The following is a 9,173-nucleotide window of genomic DNA, read 5'->3' as shown; positions in this document are numbered from 1 at the left end:
ATCAAATATTTATACCTCCCTCACTTCCTTCTCTCGTTGTTACATTGATGAGCACTTCCAGAATAATGTTAAATAATGGTAATTATAGTTGAGTTACTAACATCAATAGAAATGCTTCTAATGTTTTATTGCTAAGTATAATATTGGCTATTGGTCTTTAACATATGAACTATTAACTTTGATTTTTCTTAAATCAAAACTGCATGTTGAGAGGAGTGACATTAGCTATGTGGCACAGTAGTATGTGTCTGCAACCTCCATCCCTTTCAATAGCAGAAGGAAAACTGGAAAATTCATAAATATGTGAAAATTAAACAACACGCTCTTGAACTCTGTCAAAAAAGAAATCAAAAAGGAAATTTAAAAATACCTTGAGACAAAAATGAAAACACAACACGTCAAAGCTTACGGGATACAGCAAAAGCAGTATTAAAAGGGAAGTTCATAGCGAAAAATGCCTACATTTAAAAAGAAGAAAGGCCGGGCACAGTGGCTCACACCTGTAATCCCAGCACTTTGGAAGGCAGGCAAATCATTTGAACTTAGGAGATCAAGACCAGCCTGGGAAATCTGGCGAAACTCCATCTCTACAACAGATGCAGAAATTAGCCAGGTATGCTGATACATGCTTGTAGTCTCAGCTACTTAGGAGTTTGATGTGGGAGGATGGCTTAAACTTGGGGAGGCTGAGGCTGCAGTGAGCCAAGATCAGGTCCCTGCATTCCAGCCTGGCCAATAGAGCCAGAACCTGTCTCAAAAATAAAATAAAATAAAGTAAAGACTTCATCAACCTAACTTAACAAGCCAAGGAATTTTTTTAAAAAGAATAAACTAAGCCCAAAATTACCAGAAGGAAGAAAATAACAAAGATTACAGCAGAAATAAATAAAATAAAACAAAATAAAACAATAGAAACAAATTAATAAAACTGAGGGTTTTTTTTAAAGATAAAACAAAATTGACAAACTCTTAGCTAGACTAGGAAAGAAAAGAGAGAAGACTGAAATAAATACAATCAGAAATGAAAGAAAAACAGATGTCACAGAAATAAAAAGGATCATAAGAGACTATTATGAACTATTATATGCCAAAAACAAGCTGGACGATGTAGAAAAAAATAATGAATTTCTAGACACATGCAACCTACTGAGACTAAATGCAAGTCTGAACAGATTTATAACTAGTATGAAGATTGAGTCAGTAACCAAAAGTCTCCCAACAACAGCAACAAAAATACCTAAGGCCAGATGGCTTCACTGGGGAATTCTACCAAACATTTAAAGAAGAATTAACATCAATCCTTCTCAAACTCTCCCAAAGAATTGAAGAAGGAACACTTTCAAACTCATTTTATGAATACAGCACTACCCCAATACCAAAGCTAGACGAAGACATCACAAGAAAAGAAAAGTACAGGCCAATATCCCTGATGAATATAGATGCAAACACTTAACAAAATGCTAGTGAACCAAATCCAATAGCAAATTGAAAAGATCATACATCATGACCAAGTGAGATTCATCCCTGGGATGCAGGGATGGTTCAAAATATGCAAATCAATAAATTTAATATACCACATTAACAGAATAAAAGATAAAAATCACATGATCTTCTGAATAGGTACAGAAAAAGCATTTAACAAAGTTTAACAACCTTTCATGATAAAAGCTTTCAACAAACTAAGACCAGAATGAAATTACCTCAACATAATAAAGGCTAAAAATGAAAAGTCCTCAGCTAATATCACACTAATGGTGAAAATGGAAGAACAAGGCAAGGATGCCTACTCTCACCACTTCCGTTCAACATAGTACAGCAAGTCCTAGCCAAAGCAATTAGGGAAGAAAAAGAAATAAAAGTATCCAAATCAGAAAGAAAAAGTAAAATGTTCCCTGTCTGCAGATGACACAGCCTCATACGTAGAAAACCCTAAAGACACTATCCAAAATAAATAAATAAATAAATAACCTGTTAGAGCTAATAAATAAATTCAATGAAGTTGCAGGGCACAAAATATAAAAATCAATTGCATTTTTGTATGCTTACTATCTGGAAAGGAAATTAGGAAAATAATTTAATTTACAATAGCACCAAAAAGAATGAGATACCAGCCGGGCACAGTGGCTCACGCCTGTAATCCCAGCACTTTGGGAGGCCGAGACGGGTGGATCACCTAAGGTCAGGAGTTCGAGATCAGCCTGGCCAACATGGCAAAACCCTGTCTCTACTAAAAATACAAAAATTAGCTGGGCGTGGTGGCGGGTGCCTGTAATCCCAGCTACTCGGGAGGCTGAGGCAGGAGAATCGCTTGAACCCAGGAGGCAGAGGTTGCAGTGAGCCGAGATTGCACTATTGCACTCCAGTCTGGGTGACAGAGCAAGAATCCATCCCAAAAAAAAATGAGATACCTAGAACTAAACTTGACTAAAAGGGTGAAAAGTTGTATACTGAAAACTTAAAACATTGATGAAAGAAATTAAGTAAGACATAAGTAAATGGAAAGACATCCATTGCTTAAAGATTGGAAAACTTGGTATTGTTAAAATGTCTATACTACCCAAAGTGATCTACACCTTCAATGCAATCCCTATCAAAATTCCAGTGGTGGCCAGGCGCTATGGCTCACGCCTGTAATCCCAGCACTTTTGGAGGCCAAGGCGGGCGGATCATGAGGTCAGGAGATACAGACCATCCTGGCTAATATGGTGAAACCCCGTCTTTACTAAAAAAATACAAAAAATTAGCGGGACGTGGTAGCGGGCCCCTGTAGTCCCAGCTACTCAGGAGGCTGAGTCAGGAGAACAGGGTGAACCCGGGAGGCAGAGCTCGCAGTGAGCTGAGATTGTGCCATTGCACCTCCAGCCTGAGCGGCAGAGCAAGACTCCATCTCAAAAATAAATAAATAAATAAATAAATATCCCAACAGCATTTCTTACAGAAATAGAAAAAAAAAAAAAAAAATTCTGAAATCCACAGAGAAATAGCCAGAGCAATCTTGAGCAAAAAGAACAAAGCTAAAAGGCCAGACGCGGTGGCTCATGCCTGTAATCCCAGCACTTTGGGGGCCAAGGCAGGCGAATCACCTGAGGTTGGGAGTTTGAGACAAGCCTGGCCAACATGGAGAAACCCCGTCTCTACTAAAAATACAAAATTAACTGGGCATGGTGGCGCACGCCTGTAATACCAGCTACTCGGGAGGCTGAGGCAGGAGAATTGCTTGAATCTGGGAGGCAGAGGTTGCAGTGAGCCAAGATAGCGCCATTGCACTCCAGTCTGGGCAACAAGAGTAAAACTCCATCTCAAGAAAAAGAAAAAAAGAACAAAGCTGGAGTTATCACACCTCCTGATTTCAAAATATATTACAAAGCTAATATATTAGAATATATTACAAATCAAAACAGCATGGTACTGGCACAAAGACAGACATATAGACTGACGGAATAGAATAGAGAGCCCAGAAATAAATCCACATATACACAGTCAATTGATCTTTGATATGGATTTCAAGGATACACAATGTGGAAAAGATAGTCTTTTCAACAAATTTTCAAAAAATGGTTTTGGAAAAACTGGATATCCATGTGCAAAAGAAAGAAATTTTCAGCCTGAGTAACAAAGTGAGACCTCATCTGTAGTACCAAAAGCAAAGGCAACAAAAACAAAATAAGCAAATGGGACTATATCAAACTAAAAAGCTCTGCACAGCAATGGAAAAAACTCAACAGAGTGAAAAGGCAACCTAAAGAATGGAAGAAAATATTTGCAAACCATATAACTGATAAAAGAGTAATCTCTAAAATATATAAGAAACTTCTACAATTCAATCGTTAAAAAAAAAGAACCAAAACCTAATACCCTAATACACTATTGGAAAACAGGCAAGAACCTGACTTGAACAGACATTTCTTCAAAGCAGACATATAAATGGCCAATAGGCATATGAAAAAATGTTCAACAGCATCCCTAACCATCAGGGAAATGCAAATCAAAACCACAATGAGCTATCACCTCCCACCTGCCAGGACAGCCATTATCAAAAAGACAAAAGATAACAATTGTTGGTAAGGATGTGGAGAAAAGGAAACCCTTGCACACCATTGGTGAAAATGCAAAATGGTACAGCTGCTATGGAAAACAGAATGAAATTTCTTCAAAAAACTAAAAATAGAACTGCCATTTGACTCAGCAATTCCACTTCTGGATGTTTAAAAAGAATTGAAATTAGGATCTTAAAGAAATATTAGCATTCCCATGTTCACTGCAGCACCATTCACAACAACCAAGGTGTACAAACAACCTAAATGTCCGTCAACAGATGAACAGATAAAGAAAATGATGGTACATACAGACAATGGAATACTATTCAGGAGGACACTCTACAATATGTGACAACATGAGTGAATAATGAGGATATTATGATAAGTGAAACAAGCCAGGTACAGAAAGACAAATATGGCACAATTCTACCTAGTCCAATTCACAGAATCAAAGAGTGAAATGGTGGTTACCAATGACTGGAGGAGAGGAAAATTAAGAGTTAATAATCATGGGGCATAAAGTTTCAGTCAAGCAAGATGATTAAGTGTAGAGATCTGTTGTACGGCATTGAACCCATAGTCAACAATAATGTAAAGTTAAAAATTTGTTGACCGGGCACAGTGGCTCATGCCTGTAATCCCAGCACTTTGGGAGTCTGAGGCGGGTGGATCACGAGATCAGGAGTTCAAGACCAGCCTGGCGAACATGGTGAAACCCTGTCTCTACTAAAAATACAAAAAATTAGCCACAGGTGGTGGTGGGCAACTGTAATCCCAGTTACTTGGGAGGCTGAGACAGGAGAATCACTTGAACCTGGGAGACGGAGGTTGCAGTGAGCCAAGATTGCACCACTTCACTCCAGCCTGGGCAATATAGCGAGACTCCATCTCAAAAAATAAATAAATAAATAATGACTTATCGAATGTGAGATGTGAAGGAAAGACAGGAGTTCAAGAGAACTGCCCAGTTCTTGGTTTTGTGACATTTACAAGACAGGGTCACAGGAAGAAAAGCAGGTTTGGTGGTGGTTTGGGGGGAAGTATAGAAGATGAATCAATTTTAGCAATATTATATTTGACATCCTGAGTTGAACATCCAGGTAGAGACAGGTAAACAGTTATACACATAGATCTGGAGCAGAGATTTGGGCCTCAGATATTGATTTGGCATTGATCAGCGCATAGAAGATAGCTAAATGTGGAGAGTAAGGATACAAGAAAGAAGGCTGAAAATGGAACCACAGAGAATAGCCAGTTTTAAGAGATGGAAAAAAGGAAGACGTCCTTAAGAAGACACAGCCAGAGAGGTAGGAACAGAACCTATTCTGTGGATCAGGAAAACAGAAGGAGGACAGAGTTTCGGTTAGAACATAGCCAGTTGTGTCAGATGGAACAAAGTTGTCCAATAAGACGACTAGAAAGGGTTCTCTGGATTTGCCAAGACCTCTTTGATGACCTTGGCAAAAGCAATTTCAGTAGAAAAGTGGGGGTGAATTCTGCCTGTGTTGTGTATTGGGCATAACCTCATGCTGCCTGTCACATTCCTTCAACTGCTTTCTTCTCTCCAAAGACACCACTCACCTCTCACTACTCTCGACCTTTGCTGACTTCCCTGAGTTGCCTGAAGTCAGAACTGAAGTCCTAGACCTGCATGGCCTACACACGCTCCCTTGCACATAAAATTGCTCCTCCACTTTCAGATAGAATGAAACATTTGTCATACCTACCACAGGGCATGAAATCTTGCTTCCTGAGCTGGTGCCAATGGGCCAGACGATGCACCATGGAAGTTACACAGCAGAAGTAGGAGGGAATTATCTTCTTGTGGGGCAAACCTTGTCAAATGGGAAATAGGAGACAGAAGTGAGGCAAACAGATACGTTTTTCTCATTGTTCCCTTGCATTTTAAGGTGTGATCGCTCCTTGCAGCCATGCCAGAGAACCCCCATGGCTGAAGGACACTACCTGCTGTCACCTGCCGTTTCTCATCATGGCTTGTTGGAAGCAGGGACCAGCATTGTAACACATCATCCTGCCTCTGCTGACTTGTCTTCATTTTTCCTTTCTAAGATCCCAGAAAGGGAATCAGCACCTGAATCCTGACCCCAGGCTCTGTAATCTAGAGAACCTGGGCTAAGACACAGTTAGTGAGATAAGCTGTAAGTTGAATAGGATGTAAGATATAGAGAAAGACAGTGTAGACAATATTTTCAAGAAATTCCCTTCCCTGTGAAGGAAAGGAAAAAAAGTGGATTTTGGGGAGGGAGAGGAAACAGGTCCCAAAATTGTTTAGAAGGTGCCTATAAAGCTGATACAGGCTTTGGTTAAACTTTTGCTATAAGAAAGAACATTTAAATTAACTCTTCATTTAGACAACTTGAGCCAATAGGCTCTCTAGAGCATGTGTTCTATTGTTCTGATGTTTCAATATGATGTAATGAGAAAGGGAATATAAAAGAGGGTACCATAACAGAGTGAATGGGAATTAGATTTGAGAAAGGCAGACTTGGACAAGGTAGAGAATTGTCAAATTAGAAGATGGAAGGAATATTAAACATCCATGTTAGAGCAACTATTGATGTGGCTCAGACTCATATATTTGCTGTATTCCCCAGGTCAGGTTATCCAAAGAACATAGCAATATCATTTTATTTATAGATGACTATCAAAAGTCCTAGTAACATACAGCAAAAACTATCATCCAAAGGTGTGTATTTACTTTGCTACAACAGAACCAGCCTTTAACCCAATTCAACTTAACAAATATTTATTTGCCCCTGTCATGCTGGGGTTCTGTGGAAGTAGGGTGGTTGGGGACACAGGGACCCTTCTCAGATGAGTAAGATCCACTGATAAACTAAAGATGACTATAATTTCAGAGTTAGAAATAAAATAGAGCATACAGATTATTATCATTGAAGGTCTGTGATGGTTAATTTTATGTGTCAGCTTGACTGGGTTAAGAGATACCCAGATCACTGGTAAAACATGATTTTTGGGTGTGTCTGTGAGGGCGTTTCCAGCAGAGATCAGCATTCCAATCAGTAGACTGAGTAAAGAAGATCCCCTTGCCAATGTGAGCAAGCATCATCCCATCTGGTGAGGTCCTGGATAGAACAAAAAATCAGAGGAAGGGTGCATTTGCTCTCTCTTTCTGGGACATCAACCCTCTCTCTTGCTCTGGGACATCAGAGCTCCAGATTCTCTGCCTTTGGACTCTGGGACTTACACCAGTGGCCTCCCAGTTTCTCAGCCTTTGGCCTTGGACTTTAGAGTAACACCATCAGCTTCCCTGGTTCTCAGGCCTTCAAACTCAGACTGAATTAACCACCTGCTCTCCTGGTTCTCCAGCTCGAAGACAGCATATCATTGGACTTCTCAGCCTCTATAATTGCATGAGTCAATTCCCATAGTAAATCCCCTCTTAAGTAGCTAAATATATTCTGTTGGTTCTGTTTCTCCAGTGAACCCTAATACAAGATTGGATAAAATAAAAGCCATAAAGAAGATACAAACAAAATTCTAAGGAGGTCCTAAGCAGGGAGAGATTATGCTAGTGGAAAATAATTAAGAAAAGCTTAATTGAGAGAGGTGACACGCTTCTTAAACATAATTTTAATGGTTGGATATGGGGGGAGGCTAGGCAGATATAAGAGTAAATCCAAAGGCATGGAACCAGGAAATAACAGAGTAGAATTGAAGAATGATAGACTTTGACAGTTTTGAAGGATATATCCAAGAACTTTTAGAACCCTAAATGTTCCTATATACCACTATATCAAGAAATTTTTCTCATAAAGTGCACACCTGATGCTGAGTATATAGCTACCAAGCTACACGTGCTGTAAAGGATGGACCATTAGCCAGGCTAGCTTAGCAACTAACTATGTGACTTGCTTTTTTTAAGTAATAAACACTAGAAATTGATTTCTCCCAGTTCTGGAAGTCTGAGATCAGAGTGTTGGCATGGTCAGGTTCTGGTGAGGGATTTCTGGGTTGCAGGCGGCTGACCTCTCATTGCATCCTCACGTTAGAGAGCAGAGCTCACCAGCCTGCCTCTTCATGTCCATGTCCTAATGCGCAGGATTTAGATTTAGGTCTCAGAAAAATGACACATGACCACCGTTTACTCAGGAATGGTAAAAACCTTGAATGTTAAATCCATAAATATCTACTGCCCACAGCAGTTCCATTTGGCTGCAGTGCTCAGCATGAATCATCCCAGAGACGAATCCTACTTATTTTAAGATGAATAAGAACATTCTATCATTTGTTGGAAACTTCTTAATATTTCTTCTACTTTGATGAATCACTTCTGCACGAACATACCCAGTGTTTTGTCTTCTCTCCTGTCCCACCTCTTTAGCTAAAACAAAGGGAAAATGGATTTGCAGATCAAGAACTGGAGAGGCCCAGCCCTTCAGGAGGCCTCGTAGGCCTCTTCCGACCATCTGAAGAGTGGCCCATAGGAGCTCCCCAACCATAGGTCAAGAAATGCTGTCTTTTTTTTTTTTTTTTTTTTTTTGAGATGGAGTCTCGTTCTTGTTGTCCAGGCTGGAATACAATGGCACAATCTCAGCTCACTGCAACTTCTGCCTTTCAGGTTCAAGTGATTCTCCTACCTCAGCCTCCTGAGTAGCTGGGATTACAGGTGCCCGCCACCACACCTGGCTAATTTTTGTATTTTTAGTAGAGATGGAGTTTCACCATGTTGGCCAGGCTAGTCTCGAGCTCCTGCCCTCAGGTGATCTGCCCATCTTGGCCTCCCAAAGTGCTGGAATTACAGGCGTGAGTCACCGTGCCTGGTCTGAAATACTGTTTTAAGTACAAGCCTTAGAGATAAGCATGACCTTACGGTACTGACTGGGGGAAAAAACCTCTAACCTTGGTCATATCCCAGCTTCTCTCTCCTGCTGCCTCTGGTAGCCTTTAAGCTGTAGAAGAGGAGATTGCAGAAAGAAACACATTTAAGCCGGGCACGGTAACTCACGCCTTAATCCCAGCACTTTGGGAGGCCGAGATGGGTGGATCACCAGAGGTCGGGAGTTCAAGACCAGCCTGACCAACATGGAGAAACCCCATCTCTACTAAAAATACAAAAAATTAGCTGGGCGTGGTGGTGCATGCCTGTAATCC

This window comes from Mandrillus leucophaeus, unplaced genomic scaffold (genome assembly GCF_000951045.1).
Source record: "Mandrillus leucophaeus isolate KB7577 unplaced genomic scaffold, Mleu.le_1.0 Scaffold360, whole genome shotgun sequence".
NCBI lineage: Eukaryota > Metazoa > Chordata > Mammalia > Primates > Cercopithecidae > Mandrillus > Mandrillus leucophaeus.
The sequence above is the reverse complement of the archived record's forward strand: the minus strand, read 5'-3'. Positions refer to the sequence as shown.